This window comes from Sarcophilus harrisii, chromosome 6 (assembly GCF_902635505.1).
Source record: "Sarcophilus harrisii chromosome 6, mSarHar1.11, whole genome shotgun sequence".
NCBI classification, from domain to species: Eukaryota; Metazoa; Chordata; class Mammalia; order Dasyuromorphia; family Dasyuridae; genus Sarcophilus; species Sarcophilus harrisii.
Window position 1 is genome coordinate 177,606,756 of NC_045431.1, and position 25,526 is coordinate 177,632,281.

Sequence of the window (25,526 nt, forward strand, 5' to 3'; positions counted from 1 at the left end):
CATTTTCATGTGCAAAACTTGCCAACAGGCCCAACCTTTGCCTCTAAGTGGGCAGTTCTGGGCCATCCACCCTTCAAGTCTTCCTGTTCTCTGTGCCCACCTCTCCCTTATTTTCTAAATACACATTTCCTGGATGGTTTCTTTCACCCCAGGTCATAGCTGGCAGGATTGAGTAGCTTCCTTCCTTGGGCCAGACCCATTTCTGCCGCCCTCTGGCAGCTTCAATAAGCATCTTTTGGATTCTTCTGGGATCATGGTGTTCTTTGATACACAGCCAGGCAAGTATCACTGGGAGAATACTGATGTACAAAAAAGGGGGAGAGGGGTAGTGTGTATCAGGGAAAGCTCAGGCCTCGGATGAACCTCGGATCATATACCCAACTCCAACCTGGATTAATCTATGTTATATGTAGGTTCAAAAAGAAAAAGGAAAAAGTCAAGGTGGTAAAAGTGCCAGGTGAAGTTACAAACACAGTCAAATGACACAGTTTCTCAGTAAATATCTCAGGATAAAAAGTGTCAACACTGAAACAAAAGCAAGTCACGAGACAGAGAAATGAAGTAAGCTTCAAGGTCACTCGATAACTAATAATAGTAATAAGAATCTACCTTTCCATTGCAATTTCAGGTTGTCAAAGTTCACAATGAAAGTTATTATAATCTCCATTTTACAGATGAGGAAACTGAGGTTTAAGAAGTTAAGTGACATGCCCAAAATAAAATATGTGGTCAGCTTCAAGACAGGAAGCCTCCACATTCAGTATCTTTTGCTCCATATCTGTCCTTGGGATAGAGTTTTAGAAAGACCTAAGAGTTTGAGATATGTTGACCCATCCCTAACTGTGCTGTTACTTTCAAACAAAGCCTTTTCACATCTGGGAGACCCTCTGTGATGGCCCCAGAAGAGCAAGGATGGAAGATTCCCATCTCAGTCCTTCTTCAGGGAAGTTAGTTCATTCTCTCCACTTTTACACCAGGACTAGTAGTTCTGTCAGTGAAGCTCCCACTCACTAACAACACTGCCTTTGGAGTCCAAGGTTCTGCATTCAAATTGTGACCCACACTTCTTACAAGAGGAAGCTCATTTGTAAAATGAAGAGCTTGGACTGGGTAGCTGTTACGGATCCTTCCAGCTTGAGGCTTGGAATCCAATGAGTGCTTTCTCTAAACCTTCTAAAGAAGATCAGGGAAATCTGGGCCCTACTTCTAAGAAGAATCAATATTGGAAAACATGGATTTATTTTAAAATAAATGAATAAGCTTATTCTATTTAGGAGTAACCAACACACTATTGATCTTTTAAAAGATTCTTTGACTTTAAAATAGATTTCCCTACCAAAGTCTTTCCAAATGGAAGATCCATAAGATTAAATGTACAAAAGTGTGACTTATACTTGTATCAGAAACACCAACAGAGGAAACCAGAAACCAAGGGATAGGGGAGCATTAAAAAGGAGTGAACCCAGCCTGTGGTTCTAAACGGTCCTGGGGTGTGCTTTGGGAAGCTGGCTGAGCTTTACAGTCTCCACAATTGGGAGTACTTGGGGAGAAGTTGGAGTACACAAGATCTCCAAGGGCAGGGTTTCCACTTACTCTAGACTAAGAGCATACAGCAGGTACCTAATCAATACTCATTTGGTGAAATATACCAGGACAAAAGTTACTTTCTTTTTTTTTCTTTTCTTTTATTATAGCTTTTTATTGACAAGTTATATGCATGGGTAATTTTACAGCACTGACAATTGCCAAACCTGCAAAAGTTACTTTCTATTCCCTAGTCCTGAGTCCCTTCCAGAAGCATGGCAAGGTGTGGCAAGTCTACTGGACCAGCGGTTTGAATCTTCTCCTAGGCACCACGTAGCATGTGTACCCCTCAGAGGTGGGCAGTACCATATGTACCTCCATACCCTGGTTGCCAAAACAAGAATCCAGGACGTGATTTCAAAGGGTATGAGCCCAAATGGCTACTTGTCATCTGTGGTGCAGAGAATTTCTGGCTTTGTAATTAGGGGACCTGAATTTCACCCACATTTTCTATCTATTATATAGGTAGTCATTTCTATAAGTCATTTCATCTTCTATACTCCTATGAGTGCTCTATACTTCAGTTAAGGTCCCTTCTAGTAGTCAATTTGTGGATTTAGGACCCCAAGACAATTCAATTTCTTATCTAATCCAATCAATCAATAAATTTTTACTAACCGAGTATGTGCCAGACTCCGTGCAAAGGGCTGGGAATAATTAAAGAGGCAAAAAAGTCCTGCCCTCAAGGAGCTTATATTCTGTTGGAAAGGAGAAAGACACAACTTAATACAACATTAAGCCAAGTTAAAGAGTTTAAGCAATCTCTGAAAGGCACTAGGGAGCCATTCGTGAGCAAAGCACCCATAAGGTTTAGGATGGAAAGGAGGAATGACATTTAGTCAATCTCCAGCACAAACTAGTTTCCATAATGAGAAAATAAACACCCAAACCCAATGAATAGATGGGAAAATGCAAATGGGTCGCTGGAAAACATACAGAAAAGTAGCCTTTCTTGAGGCAGACTGTACAACTTTGAGCACCGTCTCACACACACACACACACACACACACACACACACTCTTTAACCATGAGCTTGTTTCTCTGTTCTAACTGAAAGGAGCAAAAAGGAAAGAAATCCTTTGTTTCCCCAAAGTAGGAGTACAGTCTTTTCTTCCCCAAAGGGCCGGCCTGATTCCAAGGACTGGCAGTGCCAAAGAAAAACACAGCTCTCCAAGGAGACATCCCTCAGATGAGGCAAGCAAAGGAGGGAAGCGATGGGTCTTTCTATATAATCCAGACAGGAGAGTGCCCTGCTGATCTCTGCGCTGGTCAGCCTCAAGCTCTTCTACGGAATAGGTGGGGGACAAGACCTACAGAAATCCCATTGCCTGTGAAGTCATTATTTACTTCTGTTAATCTCTAATAATCACTGATTTTATTCAAGGAAGAGCAGGACAGCCTCTGACCCAGCTCCAGCTTGACCAAAAGGTCCAATGGAGATTAGGGCTCCTTCCACCAGCTAGGGAGAGAGGCTGATTGGTCAAGCAATTAAGAGCTCTGTTTGCACTTATTTTGTACTTGACTTAGGAAAGATAGGAAACTTTATTTTGATTTAGCTCTAGTCCTTTGGTCTAAAGTCTGAAATGCAAAAAGCCAACAGGGTTGTGATAGCTGTTTTCCCAAAGAATGTCCAGGGAAGAACTGACCCTAATCTCTTAAGCCCTTGGCCCTTTTGCCCAACAGAAGAGGTCTGTTGTGATGTCATTGGCAAAGGGAACTCCCAGGTGAGGAGACTTCCTCTACCAAGGCAGATTAGAATCTTCTCTGTAAACTAACCTTAGAAAATGACAGAGAAATGACTTGCTTAGTGTTACACAGCTAGTATCTGAAACCAGATTTGAACTTCCTGGCTCCGGACCCAGGGTTTTAACCACTGTACCACCTATCTGTCTTCTATCACTACATCAAGCTGTCAAATTACATTGTCAGCTCCTTGAGGGCAGACACTGTCTTTTGCCTTCTTTGCATCCCCAGTGCCTACCACAGTGTCTGGCATACAGGTGGTTGGATGATGGTCTGACTAACAGAACTGGGCCACAGGAGGCTGCACAAGTTCAAATCTCTAAGAAGAGGATATTTGCAAAGGGTGAGGGACAAAGTGGGAACCTACCTTCCATGGTTGTTGTGAAGATTAAATGAGACCTACAGTAGGCATCTGTAAATGCTTTTCTCCTTTACTCACATTAAGTCTGAGGGATTCTGCTAGAGCTTATACCACTCCTGGCTGGAAATACTAGCAATTTCTGGTGGCTGGGGGTGGGGAAAGGGAAGGGATCATTTCTTGCTGGCTGCTTCTTCAGCTTGGGCAGACCAGGAAGGATAGAAAGGATCCATTCCAAAGTTTGGACATCTGAAATGGGCAAGGACATACATAGCTGAACTTTCTCCTCTTTACCATTTGGCACCAAAGTGATGCTGGATTCCACCCCCACCTCTACTATTTAGATCCTGGATGCAGGATGCAGCAGCAGCAGCTGGATGAAGAAATCAGCACCTGTTGGATCAAATGCTTGGTATCCCATGGGCAACAACAACAACCTTTAGCAACCCCTGCCTGGTATGTGTGTCCAGAGTAAGTGGGGAACTCAAGATCAAGGAAGAAAGAAGCAAAGGTTATATTAGAGCCTGAAAAGAGGGCTTTAGGCTAGAAAGGAGTAGAGGCAAATGAGTCCAAATCCCTCATTTAAGAGAGGAGTAAAATAAAACAAGATTCATATTCCAGAGTTCAAATCCAGCCCCAAGCACTTTGCTTGTGCATAGCTCGTGCTATGTGATCCTGGGCAAGCCACTTTGACCCTGTTTGTCTCAGTTTCTTCATCTGTAAAATGATTTGAAAAAGAAAAAGATAAACTAGTATCTTCACCAAGCAAACCACAAATTGGATCTTGAAGATTCAGACATGACTGAGTATGACTGAAACAAGTGAACAACAATAGCAAATAATTTGCCCAAAGATATATAGCTAGTAAGAATCTGGAGATAGAACTCAGACCTTCTTGACTCTAGATCCAAAGCTCTCTTATACCACCTTTTTTTTTCTCCATGAAGTTAAAAATCCAGTGGGGGTGGGAGAGGAGAAAGTCCCTATGAAAGAGGTCTGTCAGAGAAGGCTTTTCTAAAAAAAAGGGCATTTCTTAGTGAACCCCAGTACAACTAACAAGGTAAGAGTCCAATGTCTGCTTCTTTCTAGCTAGTGGTCCCCTAAAATTCACTAAAAACCTCATGGCAGGACAATGCCCACTCACAACCAATGATGCTCAACCCAATCATGTCTACTTAGCTGTTAGGAATGGTTTCCTAAATCTGCTCTATTGTAACTCCTACCCACTGCCAGTCCTTACTGTTTCCAAGCTCCAATTCTCTTTCTTAAAAAAAAAAAAAACTTTTTGGATTTTCCAGCCATATGCATAGAAAATTTTCAACATTCACCCTTGAAAAACCTTGTGTTCCAGATTTTTCTCCCTTTCCCACCTTTCCCTCCCCTAGACGGCAAGTTATCCAATATATGTTAAATGTGCAATTCTTCTATACATATTTCCACAATTATCATGCTGCACAAGAAAAATCAGATCAAAAAGGGGAAAAATGAGAAAGAAAACAAAGTGCAGGCAAATGTCAACAAAAATGAAAATACTATATTGTGATCCACACTCAGTCCCCACAATCCTCTTTGTGGATGCAGATGGCTCTCTTCATCACAAGACCATTGGAACTGTAAGCCCCAATTCTCAATGGCCCTGGAAGCACTCTGACTCTATTCGATGCACCAGCTCCTTCCATGTCTTGCCAGTGTCATCTGTCCAAGATCTTCTTCAAACTCTAAAGTTTACAGCTCTCCAAAGCCCCTTTAGATCCTGGGCATTATTCTGAGGCAGATGGAGAGGAGGAAACGAGACTCCAGGAGGCTGGGCTTCCAGTAGCAGAACCTTCTGTAGCCTGACAGCCCTTGAGGACTCTGACCCTGGTTTCTTTCACATTCTACCTTCCCCCAAACCAAGCACAAGTTCGTACTCAGTGGGTACTTAATCACTGTTGAGCGTTTATTGTGCCTGAGAATCCCAAACAGGGATGGAGACAATTGGTCTATTTATTTAAATCCAGGTATCAACCCATGGGAAGGGCATCTAGCCTTCTCCATTGGAGCTCCCTTTCCCCAGGGCTGTAACCGTTTGACTTAACAGCGAGAAAAGTCCCTACTTCAACATTGTTGGTCCCCGGGTTAGTAGTCACACCCCTGAAAGTTGCGGGGTTCTGTGATATACAGAGAGCTCCAGCAGTGAAGAGGCAGAGGAATTCTTGGTTTCTACTGTCCCCAGCAGGTGCTTAATCGATACCCGTGGACTGACTGATTTACAACTGGTTGGAAACTCTAAGGAGTCTAGTCTAGCTCCTTCCACTTACAGATAAAGAAACTGAGGCACTCAGAGGAGCAATGACTTGTGTACGAAGAAATGAGCATGGATTTGAACTCAGGAGCTGGGCACTGGGGCGAACTCTCTCCGAGCCTCCGAGGATTCTCAGCGGGAACCCCGAGGCCCTCCGGATTCCTTTCCCCTAAAATCAGGCCCTCCCGGCCAATCTGCATTGAGCCCTGAGGGAATGGACCCCAGACTGCCAGCTCGGGAGAAGGGGCGCCCGCCTCCCCCCACCCCAGCCTAGCCGGGCCAAGGCTATATTTAACCACCGGCGCCCGGGAGCCGCGGGGAGAGGAGCTGCGAGGGGAGGGAAGCGAGGGGACTGGCACAGGTTCCAGGGTTGCCCCCCTCCTGGGAGAAGTGTGGCAGACCGTCCCCCGCACACTCTTCAGCGGCGCGCGATGACAGTCCTACGGCCCTGCCGCCCCCCAGCTCGAGCTCGGTCTTCCCTCTCCCTAGTTCGGACAGACTCACCTACCTACCGACAGCTCCAGGCGGCTCGGCGTCCCTGCCTCCCTCCCTGCTGGCTGGCTGCCCCGGGCCGAAGCGCTGGAAGGAGAAGCTGGAGGGAGAGGCGGAGGAGAGGACTGACGGACTGACAGACTGCGGGTCTGGCGGGCTGACTGGCAGTGCGGCCCGAGGACTGGAGGGCGGGTGCTTAAGTGTGTGCGAGGCCTCGGCGCCGGCGTGGGGCTCAGGCCAGCGGGTGGGCGAGATCCAGGGAACCATTGGGGGTGGGGGTGAGGGGGCGGGGACGAACCGGCCATAGGCTGGGCCCGAAAGAACCCTGCACTCGGCCCCACCCCCTGCTTTCCCTAGAACCCCGTTCCTGGTGCCCCGCCCCAGGGAGGAAAAGCCATCCCCCCCATACTTACTCCTCCTCCCCTCTCCCACTTGTCAGGGGACACCCCCCCCTCTCAATCCCTGCCGCTGCCTCCCAGAACTCAGTTTGCTCTAGCCCAGGGCTGGTGGGAATAGGAATCTAAAAGCCCCCGTCCACCTCGGCCTGGGGGGCTGGAGCTACCCAGCCCGCAGGGGACGAGGTATGGGCTGCTCTTCGGGATCCTCGGGTTTAGAACCTGACCCATCTTAGAGATCCGCTGAATTTCCCTCATCTCCTCGATTGGTCTGATCCAAAGATCTGGACCCCCGTCTGGAAAGGGGGTATCCCCTGGCGTCGGAGCTTTGGCCATCCTGTCGGGCATCTCTGGCAAAGCTGGCCCAGGGGAGCCCAGCTCATTTCACCACACACCCCCTTTAGACATCTCGCGGGGGAGGTGGGTGGGGGGAGGCATCTCTGGGGGAGAGGCTTTGCCTGAAGACTTGCTATCTGGAGAAGGGAGCCCACGCCCTTGGGGATGGCTTCCCCTCGTCCCGCCCCACCCCACCCCCAAAACAGGGCTCCTTTCTTTCTGGCTCTGGTGGGGCAGTCACTCTTGATGCCAAAAAGGAATGATGGTCAGACATTCCGCTACAGCCTGTGAAGTCCCCGGCCGCCTCTGCTCCTGACTCCCTCTACAAACCTTGGACTCCTCCCTTCTTTCTAGCCCTCACTTTGATCAAGTTCCAGAATCCCAGAATCAGGGAGTGACATGGGACGTCATCGATCTTCCCGTTCAACCCTCAAACAGGAAAAAAAAAAAGTCCCCATTATAGCATAACTGGACAAATGGGAATCCAGGCTTCCAAAAGGAGGGAACCTGTCACCTCCTCAGACAGCCCAGGCTACCTTGCTGACAGCTCCAATAGTCAGGAAGCGTTTCTTGGCCTTTTTCAGCTTCTTGCTACTGCTCCTGGTTCTGTTCTCCAAAGCCAAATGCAACAAGCCTAGCCTCATGAGTATTCCCTCCTCCCCATAACCCCTCATGCAGTGGAGCCCGATGTCCCCTTCCCCTTCCGTCTTCTCTAAACTATATGCAAGCCCAGTGTCTAAGGTATCCTGAGACACCTTCCAGCTATTCAGGGTGGCCCTGAGCTGTGGCACCCTGATCTGAAGGCATTGCTCCAGGTGAGGTCTGAGGAGAACAGACTACAGTGGCAGCACTGTCTCCCTCTGCTTGGAGGGCTTGGCCCCTCTTCCTGCAACCCAGATTTCCTGAACTTTTTTCCACTGCCTCCTAACAGGGGATAGGTCCTTGAGCATGAAATCCAATCAACTCCCAGATCTTTTTTCAGACACTCCCTGACTAACCAGCCCCCTCCATTCTGTATATGTAACTTTTTTAAAACCTAGAAGTATAACTTTTTACATTGATCCCTGCTAGCCAAACTCTTTCTTCCAGAGTTCTGTTTTATTAACCAGTCCCATGCTCAGAGGAGGTGCTAGAAATTTGCTGGACCTCTCAAAAGAGATCAAATGATGAAAAGGAGTTCAATGACTGTGGGTAAGGAAAAAAGTAAAGAAAACTGCTTATGAGAGAAGCAGTTCATCCTTTGGGGATACAGCTTCATCCTTTTGGGGTACAGCTTGGAGTTTTATAGCTTTCTGGACTACTGAAACAGCAGCCTTCCAAGACAGAATGGAAATAGGTACTGGGACTCCTCCATTCAGTTTTACCCCATAGGACAAAAGGGGTTTCTGCTTGAAATCCTTCAACCCCATCTCATCTTTCCTTTGCCTCCTGAATCTCTGAGGCAGCTCAACTGTCAAGCACTGAGTAATCCATTGATCTTTGAGGCTTATGGTAAACTATAAGTGCTGGCTTTGCTTTCAACTAGATTGCTTGAAAAGTTTCCTCCATGTTTCTGCTTTAGAATCCACTCTGACTAACTACCTGCTCACAGTGCTTACCACAATTTTGCTTTGGAGAAAATCATTTCCTATTCCAACCAATTAGAATTCCCTAGATCATACTGTCTGCCAGTCCATCATTCCTCCTTTGCAGGATGAGGAGACTCAGAGAAAACATCCAGACTTCCAGATCTATAAATTAGGCATCTCCAGTGAGGAGCAGTCAGTCTTAGCTCATTAACTTTGCTTAGTTAATAGCTCTCACTTCTGCTGGTCTCTCCTGAGAGCACTTCATCCAGACCCCTTATAGGTCCAAAGGTATCTTTTGTGGCTGAGAGCATCCTTCCCATAAACTCTTTCATCCAAAATTTCAGGACTATGAAAGCATTGTTCAGGGAATCAGAAGACTTGGATTTCAGGCCCAGATCCTCTTAGCCATGATTCCTTGAACACACTGTCCTTCCTGATCTCTTGAAATTGGTGCTCTTGTTCCTGATCTCACAGGGAGATTCAATTTACTTCATTGAGCATTTATTTATGCTTCCTAGGATCCAGGAGTGTTAAGTGCTAACCTGTGGGTATGGAGATACAGGAGTGAGTGAAATTGTGCCCGCCAGGTCTTACACTCTACACTAAGGATCACATTAAGATGTGGAGATGGTGGTTAGTTTGGAAAGGCATCCTGAGATCATATTGTGAGGGGCATTCAAGGCCACACATTTCCATTTGACTTGACCAGTCGAGGGAAGCTACTAAAGCTTCCAGGTCAAGGTAGTGAAACATTGTTTGGTTCTCCTTGAAGTGTTCCACAAACTTGAGACCGATTATTTCCACAATTCTCTGGGCAAGGGCAACTTGAAAATGTGTCTGTGACATTTTATGGCATTTCCTCAAGGCGTTGCAAAAAAGAGTTCTGTCCATTGAAATCAAACAAATATTTACCCTAGAGGGTGCTGTTTGTATTTTGACCACATCATTATGAAATATAGGATGATCATTATTTTGATATGAGGAATAAGGTGACATATGTGGAAGTTTTACAATGGAGATCACAAAGACAGGACTATAGTTGACTTTAGAAATATCTGATAAGATTATGATCACAGTGCTAATTACTTGTAGCTTATTTTCATCCCACAGGGGAAACAGAGACACTGAATTCAACAGTCCCCTACTTATTCATATCTCTTTCTCCTCCCGGGCAGACCCCACCTACCTGTTATTCTCCACCTCTCATCAATTTTAACATGAAAAAATGGCCTCTTCTCCTATAGCTCCCATCAGTTTTCTGCTAGCAACCAGTTTCTCCTTGCATGTGGAAAGTGTTTGCACAACAGTCCAAAAAGAACATCATTTCTATTTAAACCTTTTCTTGATTCTCAACCACCACCAAACACTCAGAACTCTGCTTGCCCTTCTCTTCTCTGCCCTGCCATTAACTTGGATACCCTCCCCTGAATATACCTTTATCTCCTCTGACCATCCCCTCTTTTTCTTTCCATAGCTAACAAAGATTTGGTTAAAGTGTGTACTATTTTTTTCATAGAGAAAAGAGTTATTGCTTTGAGGAAGTCTGTCCCCTTGGCAAAAAAAAACAAAACAACAACAACAACAACAAAAAACATTCTTTGGGTCCCATATGTGGATGGGTAAGAATATTGTATTCTGTATCTGCCTTGGTCCTAGGTTTTGGCATCGTAGGATTCACTGATATACCCATTATGATTCTCTTATAATGGGAATGATTTAGAAATCCAGAGCCTATAGAAAGACTGAGAGCAACTAGATACATTCAGCTTGTGTGTGTGTGTGTGTGTGTGTGTGTGTGTGTGTATGTATGAAAGCTGTGTAAGCAAATTGGGCAGAAACTTACCTGTGCTCACAGGTGCAGGATTCCATAACTTCTTCCAAACCCTGAGGTACTTTATTTTCCCATTCCAGATGCAAACCCTGATTGAACAGGAGCCCCAGAGGGAGATGATTCACTCTTAGCTGTAGCTTCTAATGTTAGATTCTCATTCCATATAAACAACTTGGTGATTTTGGCCCTACGAGGTAGAGTTTTACAGACTTCCCTGTTCCCAAACCACCAACAGCTGCAGTTCGAAACCTTGGAATCACCTTGGATTCTTTCCTGCCTCATCCTTCCAGTCAGCCAGTCATTCTCAATTACAGATTTGCTATCTCTTGTCTGAATCTGCTTCTCATCTAAATGGTGGCAATTTCCCTTTCTCCCTGGTCTCCCTTCATTTCATCTCTCCTCTCCCCAGTCTCTGCTCCAAATGGCTGCCCATCCAACTTTCTGAAAGTGCAAGTCCCCTCAAGTCACTTCTCTATTCTAGAAGCTTGAGTAGTGTCTCCCAATCACCTCTAGAATGCAATTACAAAGAGCATTTAAAGACTACTTTTATATTGCTATCTAATCTCAGTCATTGAATGGGTATGGCCTCCATCAAATCAAGACCTGTTAAAGACCTTCACTTAAAAAGGCCATAGATAATATCTATGAGCCTTTGTGCCTCCCCATTTTCAGCCAAAATCATTGTATGTATATTATATTAATTATATATTATGCTCACTGTGTGGTCCTGAGTGCCCAAATATATATGGGATGCAGTTAGGGTTACACAGCCAATAAGTATCAAGTATCTGAGATCTGATTTGAACTCAGATCCTCCTGATTCTAGTATTGATGCTCTGTCCACTACACTCCACCTAGCTGCCCCTGTATTTATTTTATAAATAGCTCTAGCTTTGAGGTTAGAGATGTTTCCTGCCCTCGATTTCTATCTTTTGTGCTGAGTCCAGTGTCTGATTCAGGATATTCATTAAATACATGTTTGTTGATTGATTATTTGGTTGATTTCCTTCTTTGCATCTTATAGATAGAAGCTGGTAAAGTGGGAAAGCTGCCTTAGAATCTTCTCTAACCCTACTTGTGTGGCCATGGGCAAATTTACATCCCTTCTCTCAAGGTTTTTTCCTTACCTGTGAGATGGAGATATAAAGTATTTTTCCAACCACATTTCCAGGAAGGATGCTTTGGGGAGAAAAATTTTGGAGAGTCATGGAATAGTATGGTAGCTGAGTAGTCTGGGATTTATAAAGAGAAGTTAGTAGCTTTGGGGAATTGAGAGGGTCCCCCAACTTCTGCTCTGGTCACAGCACAGCTGGAGTATGTGAATGTGTTGGGTTCAGTTTGGGGTCCACATGTTAGGAAAGACCTTGACAGCTTGCAGTACAGCTCAGAGGAGGGAGACCAAGATGGGGGAGGATATTGCATCCTTCTCATTGAAGAATGAGTTGAAGGGATGGAGGGACAATGAGAGTGGTCTTTTAGTATATAAAGGACTGCCATGAGGAAAAGTCAAGTCAAGAAGCTACTTGATAAGCACCTATTATGTGCCAGGCACTGTACAGAGAAAGGCAAAAATCAGTCCCTGCTCTCAGTCTAATGGGAGAAATAATATGCAACCAACTATATACAAACGAGCTGCATATGGGAAATAATCAACATGTGGAAAATAATAGGACTGAAGAAGGGGGAATTTTAGCTGGTATTCGAGGAAAGCCAGGAGGTGGAGAATTCCCTCACTGTTTCGGAGTGGGTGAAAAGCGAAGGCAGCCAGAGAAAATGTTTGACTTTAGGCCTAGAGGACCTAGGAGATCTTCCTAAATCTGTGCTCTGATTTTCTTCACAACTATCCTAGAAAGAAGGGTGTCTCTCTCTGCACTTCTTGTCCATGTTCCCTTGATACCTGGGGTATTTGTGGAGAACTTGTGTCTCCTCTTGCCAGGACCTTGTCTTATCTCTCCTTACTCTCAGGCCCCCACAGCCTATATCTCATTTCACACATCTCAGGTTTGATTGTTCAGTTTAAGGCCATTGTGGGATTGGAGAGAGCCAAAAGGATGATATTGGGTCTGTTCAACCTCACACCTTCCTGGCTTGTCTTGTAGGTCATTTCCTATGGCCAACGCTGGGTCTAACGCTGTATGAACTACCTCTCCATTCTCTTCTATTCAGTTTTGTCCTAAGTGTAGGGGAGAGAGGGGGAGAATTAGACAAAATGGAAGATGCTTTATGCAGTATTCTAAACCCTTAGGCAAGCACTCAACAAACATTTATTAAGTGCCTACCATATGCACTTAATAAACCTATAATAAACCTATTTATCTAAGCAGAACAGTGAGCAAAAATCACAAATTCTACAGATTAGAATATGCCAAAGAATACACAGTTCCAGTAAGAGCTCTTCAGCCCTGAGGGACAACAGAATGCTCTCTTACAGAAGGGCTACCTAGCCTCAATCACTGAATGGGGAGAGGAAGGAGAGATGAGATGCAGGGAGACCACTCTCTACAGTCTCAAGAACTGCAAGCAGTGGGTTAAGGGATATAATAAAGCCAGTCCCTCTAGCTATCAGTACAGGGTGCCAAGAGCTCCAGTTTGGCATCCTTCCATCTCAATCTCTGGGTCATCTCCCTAGAGGTTCTTTCCAAGTCTCTCTAGGTATGGCAGTAACTAATTTGGCTAAGTTCTTTAGGCAAGCACTGAGGTGCTTCAATGTTTTGTCAGCCAGTCAGGAGGAATATCTCCTGTATGTAGCATACAGAACAGGATTGATTTTTTTAGGACACCACTCACAGAGTGTTCCTTAAGCTCGAGAGGCAGAATTTGAACCCAGGACCTCTGATTCTGGAACCAGTGAACTTGCAGTTTTACCAGCTTTGATTCTTATAACCATGCTGTGGGAAGAGTGCCTCCTATCATTCTCTCTCTCTCTCTCTCTCTCTCTCTCTCTCTCTCTCTCTCTCTCTCTCTCTCTGTCTCTCTGTCAGTCTGTCTTTCTCTGTCTTTGTCTGTGTGTGTGTCTGTCTGTCTCTTTCTCTCTCTCTCTTTCTCTGTCTCTCTCTGTCTCCGTCTCTGTGTGTGTGTGTCTTTTGTCTGTCTGTCTCTCACACAGAGAAATTATAATTACAATAGATATAGTAATTAATAGAAATAATGATGAACTAAATTACTTAGAGCTCAAGAGACTTGGATTCCAATTCTGCCTGCGATGCTTACTAGCTTTGTGATCCTGGGTAACCCCCTTCTTCTCTTTAAGCCTCAGTTTCTTCATCTGCAAAATGGAAATAATACTTGTAGCATCTTTCTCACAGGTTGTAGAGCAACTCTCAATAGATAATATCTATGAAAATCTTTGCCAACTTCACAGTGTACTGTGAATTGATTCCTAACAAAAGATGATTGATATGCTTCCTCAAAAGTCACATAGATGAGGCTCCTCCACGGATACCAGGAAATATCTCCTGGGATTTTGTGAGCATCTAGGGAATTTCAAGGGACTTTAGTGGCTGAATATTTTCCACACTCTATACACCCACACATACCAAATATCAACCATATCCCAGTAAATGATGATTGTTTTTTTTAGAAGAGATTTACCTTGGTTATGCAACAGGGCCGAGCTGACACTTATTCATTCTCACATGTAGCCAGGCTATTTGAGCTGCTGTGACCAGCCAAACATGGGAATGTTTCCTCAGATTCTTGCTGGCAGAGATTTCTGAGTTACACCTCTCGCCTGTTCTCCCAGGAGAAGCTTCCTAACTGGGACAACAATCAGAGAATCAGGACAGTAGAGATCCAGAGAAAACAGCCCCAGAAAAGGGGGGCGGGGACTGGTTTCCAAAATATGATACCTGAGTTTGGGTTTGAATTCCAGCGCTGCTATCAGCTGTCTCTCTGTCTGTCTCTGTCTGTCTCTGTCTCTCTTCTTTGTCTCCCTCTCCCTCTTAGCACAATGCTTAGCTCCTAATTAAAAGCAATTTATTCATTCATTTGTCTTTTTCCCAATTTCATCCCTTCTTTACTCATCTGGGACTCAAAACTATTTATCTTTGTAGTACATGAGATTTTGAGCTAGAAGGGTCATTATTTGGGATTTCTTTATTGTAAGAAATTTCTGGGGAAATATTAATAGGTGATTAATTTGCAATTTCTTGTCATAGAAAATTAACTGAGGCATTTAGATTAAGTGACTTTCTCAGGATCATATAGTCACTTGTGTCATAGATTGGACTTGAACTCAGGTCTTCCTGACTCCCAGCCATCTCTCCACTATTTTATGCTTTGGATCTGAAGGAATTTTAGCGACCCCTCAGTCTAAACTCTCATCTTAAAAGATAAACAAAGGAAGGCTCAGAGAAGTTGTACAGTTTAATCAGAGTCACACAGCAGCATTCAAACTCAGCTCTTTGGAGTCCATATTCTATCCTGCCTATTGCCCTATGCTATCCCCTTCCTCTCCTGCCTTTTGCTCTTATTCATATTCTCAGTGCTTAGGACAGAACCTGGCACATTGTAGCAATTTAATAAATGCTTGTTGGTTGGCCATATCTTCAATGTCATTCCCATATTGTTCCCTATGGCTGTCGGGTCCAAAACACCTCTCTCTGGTCACCATTTCTTGTCTTGCCCTCAGAATGTGTAGGCTCCCTAAGGGCAGGAACTGTCTTTTCTGTGTTTATATCCCAGGGCTTAGCACAGTATCTGGAACATGAAATTCACTTACTAAATACTTTAATTTACACATTCATTTATTTGTGAATCCATTCATTCATCGTGGTTAGGAAATCCAGTCACTGTTGCCTCCCGCGTTTTGCCCTTAAGGATGTCCTAAATCTGACTGTTCAACTCTGGGGGAAAGGAGGGAAGAGAAGGCCAGCAGAAGGAATGTTCACTGAGAATTTTCTTCACTTTGAAATTCCTGAAATATAAAAATGTGGCACACAAGGGCAAATGGAATCCAATCCCAATGGCATTTTGCCCCAGGGAAAAGAGATAATTGTGAGGTGTCCAATGATTTGTGAATTTCCATTATGGGAACTAGACTTCTTGGACTAAATCTATGAAATGGGAATAATATGATATGACTAAACAGAAATGTGTTTGCGTGATTACATATGTAACCTATATTAGATTGCTTATCATCTTAGGGAGGGAGGATGGGAGGAAAGAGGTAGAAAAAATATTTTTAAAACAATTATTAATTTCTGACATTTACTTTTATAGGATTTTGATTTCCATTTTCAAGGGGGGATGTAAGGAATAGTGTATCATATTAAACATATTTCCATATTAGTCATGTTGTAAAAGAAGAATCAGAACAAAAGGGGAAAACTACAAGATAGAAAAAAAATCCAAAAAATGAAAATAGTGTACTTCAATCTGTATTCAGACCCCATAATTCTTTCTCTAGATCTAGATAGAATTTTCCATCATGAGTCTTTGGGAATTCTCTTAGATCATTATATTGCTGAGAAAGTGTAAAGTCTATCAAAGATAATCATCTACACAATGTTGTTGTTACTGTTTACTATGTTCTGGGTCTGCTCACTTCACTCAATATTAGTTCATGTGAATCCAGGTTTTTCTGAAATTTGCTTGCTTATCATTTCTTATAGAACAATAATATCCCATTACATTCATATACCACAATTTGCTCAACCATTCCTCAAGTGATGAGCATTTCTTCAATTTCCAATTCTTTGCCACCACAAAGAGAACTTTTGTACATGTGGATCATTTTAATCATTTCTTTGGGATATAGATTTAGTAGAGGTATAGTTGTCAAAGAATATGCACAGATTTATAGCCCTTTGGGCATAGTTCTAAATTGCTCTCCAGAATAGTTCCATCAGTTCACAACTTCACCAACAATGCCTTAGTTTCTAATTTTCCCACACCCCCTCCAACATTTATCATTTTCCTTTTCTTTAATATTAGCCAGTCTGATGGATGTGAGGAGGTACCTTGTTTTAATTTGGATTTCTCTAATAGTGATTTAGAGCACCTTTTCATATGTCTCTAGATGGCTTTAATTTCTTCATCTGAAAACTGCCTGTTCATATCCTTTGGCCATTTATCAATTGGGGAATGATTTGTATTCTTATAAATTTGATTCACTTCTCTATATTGTGAAGAAATGAGGGCTTTATCAGAAACACTGGCTTTAAAATTTGTTTCCCAGCATTCTGCTTCCCTTATAATCTTGGTTACCTTGCTTTGTGCAAAACCTTTTTAATTTAATGTAATCAAAATTATTTATCTTGCATCTCATAAAGTTCTCTACCTCCTTTTTGGTCATAAATTCTTCCTTTCTCCGTAGATCTGATAGATAAACTATTCATTACTCTCCCAATTTGCTTATGCTATTACCCTTTATGTCTAAACTATGTAACCATTTTGATTTTAACTTAGTATAGGATATAAAGTGTTGATCAATGCCTAGTTCTTGCCATACTGTTTTCCAATTTCCCCAGCAGTTTTTATCAAATAGTGAGTTTTTATCCCAGAAGTTGAAGTCTTTGGGTTTATCAAACAGTAGATTACTATAGGCATCAATTATTGTATTTTCTGTACTTAATCTATTCCACTGATACATCAATTCTTTCTTAGCCAATATCAACTAATTTTGATGATTGCTGCTTTATGAGATAGTTTTAGATCTGGTACAGCTAAGCTCCTTTTCTTTGCATTTTTCCTTATTACTTCCCTTGATATTCTTGATCTTTTGTTCTTCCAGATGAGTTTTGTTATTTTTTCTAGTTCTATAAAATAATTTTTGGGAGTCTTATTGACGTGGCATTGAATAAGTAGAATAATTTAGGTAGAATTGTCATTTTTATTATATTGGTTTGGCCTACTATTGAACATTTCATGTTTTGAACAGTTCATATTTTTTCCAATTATTTAAATCTGACTTAATTTATTTAAAAAGTGTTTTGTAATTGTGTTCATATAGTTCCTGGGTTTGTCTTGGCAGATAGATTCCCAAATATTTTATTTTGTCTACCATTAATTTTTTTCAATTTTTTGCTGAGGCAATTGGGATTAAGTGACTTGCCCAGGGTCACACAGGTAGGAAGTCTTAAGTGTCTGAGATCAGATTTGAACTCACATCCTCCTGATTTCAGAGCTGGTGCTCTAACCATTGCATCACCTAGCTGCCCCTGTCTACCATTACTTTAAATGGAATTTCTTTCTCTCTCTTGTTGTTGGGCTTTACTGGTAGTATACAGAAATGCTGATGATATGTTCACTAATATTGTTAATTATTTCAAGTAGTTTTTAGTTGATTCTCTAAGTAAAACAAAGTCATTTGCAGAGAATGATAATTTTATTTCTTCATTACCTATTCTAATTCCTTCAACTTCTTTTCTTTATTGATACAACTAACATTTCTAATACTATATGAAATAATAGTGGTGATAATGGGGGTCCTTCTTTCACCCCAATCTTATTGGGTAGGCTTCTAGCTCATTCCTATTATATATAATGCTTGCTAATGATTTTAGATAGATATTGCTTATCATTTCAAGGGAAACTCCATTTATTCCCATGTTCTCTAATATTTTAAATGGAAATAGGTGCTGCATTTTGTCAAAGGTTTTTCTGCATCTATTGAAATAATGATATGATTTCTGTTGATTTTATATGGTTAATTATGCTGATAACTTTGCAAATATTAAACCAGCCCTCCAATCCTGGTATAAATTCCACTTGGTCACAGTGTATTGTCCTGGTAATATATTACTGTAATTTCCTTGCTAATATTTTATTTAAAATGTTTGCATCAATATTCATTAGGGAGATTGATCTGTAATTTTCTTTTTCTGTGTTGGCTCTTCTCATTTACATGTCAGCATCATATTTTTCTTATCAAAAGAATTTGGTAGGATGCCTTTGGTGCTTATTTCTCCAAATAGTTTATATAATATTGGAATTAATTGTTTTTTTAAACTATTTGGTAGAATTCACTTGTGAATACATCTGGCCTTGGAGACTTTTTTTAGGAAGTTCATTGATAATTTGTTCAATTTATTTTTTATTTAAGCATTTTATTTCCTCTTGTTAATCTGGGAAATTTACATTTTTGTAAATATTCATCCATTTCACTGATTGCCAGATTTTTCAGCATACACATGGGCAAAATAACTCCTAATTATTGTTTTAATTTCCTCTTCACTGGTGGTAAATTCACCCTTTTCATTTTTGATACTGGTAATTTAATTTTCTTCTTTTAAAAAATAATCAAATTAATCAGATTTATGTATTTTATTGTTTTTTTTTTTCATAAAACCAGCTCAGTTTTATTCATTCAATAGTTTTCTTTTTAATTTTATTGGTCTCGCCTTTGATTTTTGGAATTTCTAATTGAGGATTTTTAATGTGTTCTTACTTTTTTAGTTACATGCCCAATCATTGATTTCCTTTTTCTCTATTTTATTCATGAAAGCATTTAGAGATACAAAATTTCCTTAAAGAACTTAGGCTGTATTTCATAAGTTTTATTTATTGTTTCTATGATTTGTTGTTCCACTCATTCTTTAAAATTAGATTGTTTAATTTCCAATTAGTTTTTAGTCTATCTTTACATGGTCTTTACATGTAATTTTTGTTGCATCATAATATGAAAAAAATTTAATATTTCTGCCTTTCTGCATTTGACTATGAAGGTTTTGTGACCTAACATGCCCAATTTTTGTGTAGGGGTCATGTACCCACTGAGGAAAAAATATATCCTTTCTATCCCCATTCAATTTTCTCCAGATTACATCCTTAATTTTTTTTTTTTTGTGGTTAGATTTTATCTAATTCTGAGAAGAGAAGGTTGAGGTCCCCCACTAGTATTGTTTTGCTATCTATTTCTTCCTGTAACTGATTTAATTTGTCCTCTAAGAATTTGGATGCTATTCCACTTAGTGCATATATGTTTAATATTGATATTACTTCATTGTCTACAGTACCTTTTTAACACAATGATAGTTTCTTCCGTATCTCATTTAATTAGATATATTTTTCTTTTGATATATCTGAGATCAGGATTAGTACCCCTGCTTTTTTTTTTTAAATGTCAGCTGAAGCATAATATATTCTGCTCCAACTTTTAACTTTTACTCTGTGTGTATCTCTCTTTCAAATGTGTTTGTTGTAAACAACATACTGTACGATTCTAATTTTTGAGAAAAAATTAAACTAAAATCTTATAAAAATACATGTTGAAAACTATCTTTATAACTAATTGGAAAAAATAAACTACTATTTACAAAAGAAAAAGAAATGGGGGCAATAAAAGATTCCTTAGCACATGGGTAATGAAAAGATAGGAAAAAATTTCAGAAATAAAACTACAAACTACAAATGACCATGTGAAAACAGGCTTTCAAATCATTAAGAAAAATGCAGACCATGACATGTTCAAGGTTTTATCTATTGCCCAGTACATAGGCAAAGATGACCAAAAATGTAGCTGATACTGGAGGACTGAGGGAGGCCAGACCTGGTAATGCATTGTTAGTGAAACTTTGGATTGCTCCTGTAAGTATAACCTCACTCCTATCACAGGCAGGTTTCACAGTTCCCTGAAGGAAACTCCTGTGATGCTGCATGCATGCTGAGTAGTTGAAGCAGATGTGACTTGTAATTGAGCAAGAGCCCTCTGATCCTGTCCTGCTGCATTAAAGAGGAGAAATGAGGAGGGAGAGGGAGAGGGAGAGACAGAGACAGAGACAGAGACAGAAAGAGTGAGAGACACACACATACAGAGACAGAGAGAGAGGCAGAGAGACAGAGGAATAAATTCTGAATAGATCACTCTGGAGCCACATACATGTGGGAAAAACTGCCCCTCCACGTGTCCTTTTGTTCCCAGCACGTATTCTGCAAAACTGCTTAGAATAAATTTCCCTTTTAAGTTAATTGTTCCCTTTATTGAGCTGAGATTTGACCTCATTCCTGACTTAGTCTCAATTTTATGCAGTATCATTGGCTAGGAGATATCACAACTAGCTTGGAACGCACACACACTTACACTCATCACTCCCTCACACAGCACACATTATCAGAGGACTGCTCTTCAGGAGACCCAAATGGTAGGTAGGAATGGAGTTATACAAGGAAAGTGACTCAACCGTTCACTTTCTTTGACTCCAAGATCCCACTAATGCACTTATAAATCAAAGGTGAAAACATCTTTGCTTCTAGTACGAGCACACTTCAAAACCATTTTATGTATTTACTGTGTGCCAGGCACTGTGCTGTGGAAGGAAAAAATAATCCCTCTGAACTCTCTGCTTTTAGCTATAATTTGTGAGCAGCAGATCTAAATGGGCAAGGCTTCCCCTGCTGATGGAATTCCCCCTGGTCCAAGCAAAGCCCATTGACATTTTAAAGTAACCTGGAACAAAAGGCTCACATTCCACAACCAACTAAGAAAAAGCACAAAGTTTAGGGGGTTTTAGTTGGCTTAAAAAGAACAATAGTAATGCCAATATCAGAGTGCTCCTGGAGAAATATCTTCCAAACTAATGATTTCCTCTAAGGATTGCCCTTTCAGTCAGGTCGAATGTGAACAAAAATACCTTTCAATCGGATTGAACCAGTACCCATTGCCACCCTTAGCTGCTCTCACAAACAAGACAAATTAGTTCTCTGATTATTGTGGTTTCTGGGAATCAGGATCCTTCCCTGAATTTTCATTCAAGGAAAACAGATTAGGTTTTCTATTCAGGTGAAATGAAGGACTCTAGATTACAGACCTGTTATACAGTTTTTCTTCATAATTTACAACACAACTGAGACTTCAGTGGTTATGATTCCAGAGAAATGGGAGTACATAGGCAGCAATAGTCTCTGTCCTCAAGGAGCGTACATTTTAATTGAGGAGACAATATGTACAAATATGAAAATACAGAGACTACATAAAACAGTAGGTATGGAGAGGAAAAAAGGCTTTATGTAGAAGGTGACACTTGAGGGGAACCTTGAAGGATACCCAGTATTCCAAGAGTCAGAAGAGAGGAGCTAGTACATTCCAGGCATGGGGAACAATTAGTGCAAAGAAATAGAGATGGGAAATAGTGTTATGGGTAAGGAACAGCAAGTAAGCCAATATGGGTTTAATACAGAGTGCAAGGAGAACAACAAAGTGTAAAAATATTGAGAAGATAAGAAGATATCAGGTTTTGGGGAGCTTTAAAGACAGGTGAGTTCATATACATAACTGTTCACTTTGTAATAATAAAAAAAAAGCTGAAAATTCTATGGGGTCAGCTGGGTGGTGTAGTGGATAGAGGACCAGCCCTGAAGTCAGGAGAACCTGAGTTCAAATCTGGTCTCAGACACTTAACACTTCCTAGTTGTGTGACCTTGGGCAATACACTTAACCCCAATTGCTTCAGTGAAAGAAAGAAAGAAAGAAAGAAAGAAAGAAAGAAAGAAAGAAAGAAAGAAAAAAAGAAAGATCTATGATATATAAATGCAACCGAATATTGTTCAGTAAGATAAAAGGAATATGAAGAACTTGGAAAAGCATGTCTAAGCTGAAGGAGAGTAAAATAACATCCTCCCCTGGTAACCCTTTCCAGCAATAGCTTCATTTTCATTCATTTCCTGGTGATTCATTCCTTGCTCCCCATTGTCACTTCCAAGTTCTCTCCCTCCTTCCATCATTCAGAAACTTCTCTTTCTTTGAAGTTCTATCAATCCACATTTTTCACACAATTGAAGTACCCATAATTGTTTGTTGTACATAGACCTCTAGGTCATACCCCTTCCTTCCTCAATGAGTTTGATACCTGGCTTATATATTTTTTTCTTTCCTAATTCTAGCTGATTTTCCCTCAAATACCCTAACTTCCCAATTCCAATTCATTCCTACAAAATCTATTCATTTTCCATAAATTACTTTCTTCATACCATCTCGGCCACACACAGAGATGGTCTTGCCATCACCCATAAACTCTCTACTATCATGTTCTGGAAACCTGAAAAACTTTCATCTTTTTGTAATTGGAGAACTGTTTCATATTTTACAGAAATAGTCTTCACCATAAGCTCCCTTTTCTTCCTTCTTCCTCATTTTATATGATTCACTTTCTCCTCCTTCAACTTTCTCTCTCTCTCTCATGAAGCAGGGATCTTTAAGCCCTTTCTACCTGCACAAGCAATCCCATTCCATCTCATTTTCTTGAGTGAATGATTCCCTTTGTCATTTCCATTTTGTTATTTTTAATCTCCAGAGTTCTGGAATATCTACTCTGGAGGCCATTTTGCCATGGAAATTGTTTGGAAAATAACCAGTGAGTGAATCAACAAGTATTTGTGAAGAGCCTACTATGTGCCAGTCATTGTGAATGCAAGGACAAAGAATAAAGTGATCCTTCCTTTCCAGGAGCACCAAGCACCTATAGAGAGATAGATGGCATGTTCACAAAATGAAGAAATACAAGGGTACACAAGAAAGTTATGTGGAGAGTGCAGTTTGTGAGGGAGGGCATCAGAGGATGGATGGAGCCAAAAAGTCTTAGTGCAGAAGGAAATGCTTAAACTGGGTCTTAAAGGAAAGATTAAGTTGAAAAAGAAGTACATTACAGATATACTTGATGATCAGACTAAATGCATAGAGTTGAGAAGTTGAGTGTCATATGTGTGGAACAGGCAGGGGAGCAAAGTAAGCTATATTAAGCTTGATCAACTATGATACACTTGGAAGGCTGCTTCATCTCAACAGTCACAAATCAAACAAAAAATACTTAGCATAGTATTAGCATAATATTTGTTCTCAGGCTATAAAAATCCTTTAGTGGGAAAGGGACTTGGGAATCTCACCCCAGAGGGGGATGGACATTTTGCTTGGGACCTTCCCACTCCAAGACTCTGAATGCTGTGGCTAGGGATTCCCCCAGCCAAGAACCTCAGATGTTGGTGCTTCCTTGGAGTGGTGATGTTGTATGTTGCTTGTTTCTGATATTTCTCTCTTGTTATAGTGATCACTGTATTTGTTGATTGTGTGTTGGTTTGATGTTATAAGTTTCCTCTTCCCTTATATCTTGTTTGAATCAAGATTCTGAGCAATAATAAACTTGTACTCATTCCTCTAAGCCTGTACTTGTTGAATGTGAATTCCTAACCAAGATTAACCTTATCAGATCCAACAAAGGAGATAGAGAAGGAATGACCAAATAGGTAGAAACAAAATCAGCAAAGAGTGATGTCCCTAAAATCTAGAAAGATTAGGTCATCAAGAAAAAGTGAGTGGTTAACAGTATCAAAGCCTGCAGAGAGAGCGGGGAGAATGATGATTGAAAAAAAAAATCATTAGATATGACTACTAAAAGATCATTGGCAACTTTGGAGAGAGCAGTCTAGGTTGAATGATGAGTTCAGAAATCAGATTACAAAGAGTTAAAAAGAGAGGTGAGAGGTAATAAGTGCCTGAATTGTGTAAGAAAGGTTCAGAAGTCAGAGATATTGGGGAGGTCAAGGTGGTTTTTTGGGCACATTTTAGCTAAGGAAGAGTGTGGAATCTGATCATTCCAAGATTATAAACTTAAGATCTAGTTCAGTCAGATGAAAAACCTGGGTATCCACTACTTGTTCTATCTACCAAATGTTGGCTTTGCTGTTCTACATCCATCGTCTCTACTGGTATATTTTCAAATATACAGGAGTTACTATGTTAGATGCTTTTTAAGAATGTGACCAATGTGGTCATTGACTGTGTTCATCGTAAGGACAATTGTTTATCCAAGGATATTATAGTCCTGAGAGGAAAGAGCCTCCCAACAAGATATTCATTCACAATCTGCTTGTGCATGGTCATCAGAATAGCAAAGGAGTAATTTTTTTTTTAACTGAGTGCCTCCTCTAATCCTGCTGCACTAATTGTATGCCCTAAGTCTTTGATGTTCTGCCCAATGGGTCATCTTGGGGGAATTGGATGTGACAGTGCCCCTTCATGCCGTGCCAATGGGCTTAGACACTATGGCAGCAGCATGGCGAGAATCCTCTACGCCACCATGGAGCCGGCTTATTATTTTGCTGAGTTCATTATTTTTCTTGAATCCATGGTTGAGTGGAATTAAGATGGTCCCAACATCCATCTGTCAGGCAGAATCATACTCATGGGAAGTAAGGATTTGGGGCTCAATAATACCCTGAGTAAAAATGAGACGTTCAGAGAGTCTACCTATGCTGAATTCCTTTAGATCAAGAGTTCTTAACCATTTTTGTGTCCTGAACTCCTTTAGCACTGAGATAAAGACTATCACCCCCTTCTTAGAGCAATATTTTAGTTTTTTAAATAATATTTTACTTTTTCCTCAAATACATGTAAAGACAGTTTTCAACATTTATTTTGTAAGACTTTGTGTTCCAAATTTTCCAACCTCCCTCCCTTATTGCTCCCCTCCCCAAAATGGCAAGCAATAATGATTTAAGTTAAATATGTGCAATGCTATTAAACATATTTCCATATTTGTCATGTTATGCAAGAAAAGTCAGACCAATAGGGGAAAAAACATGAGAAAAAAAAAACAAATACTCAAAAAGGTGAAAATACTATGCTTCAATCCATAGTCAGAGTAATATTTTAAAACACATAAAGTAAAATATGCAGAATTACCAAAGAAACCAATCATGCTGAAATAAATTTTCAAAAACATTTTAAGTTCAAAGACTCCAGTTTAAGAACTCTGCTTTAATGGGGAGTCCTCATTTCACTAGAAGTCAGAGGAGCTTTCTTAAAGAACCAAAAACATTTTAAAATTTTTAAATGAAAGTTATTAAGAGCTCTAAAATGTGTTCCCTACTTCCTTGCTTTCCTGAAGAGCACACAGACCAGCTTCAGTAGGAAACAGGGCATGGGGGAATACCCATGAAACTTAGGATCTACTGGGTTTTGATTTCTAGCCCTGACATTACCCTGACTGTGGGTAAATGTCAT

At 40.9% G+C, this 25,526-nt stretch overlaps 1 protein-coding gene across 1 annotated transcript in view; it reads right to left on the reverse strand.

The window, feature by feature from the left end:
• Positions 1-6,712, reverse strand: part of SLC7A2 (solute carrier family 7 member 2) — a 61,358-nt gene extending 54,646 nt beyond the window's left edge. The window contains 1 exon segment of the mRNA XM_031943118.1: positions 6,482-6,712. The gene's annotated coding sequence lies outside the window, so the exon portion shown is untranslated.
• Positions 6,713-25,526: the final 18,814 nt, after the last annotated feature.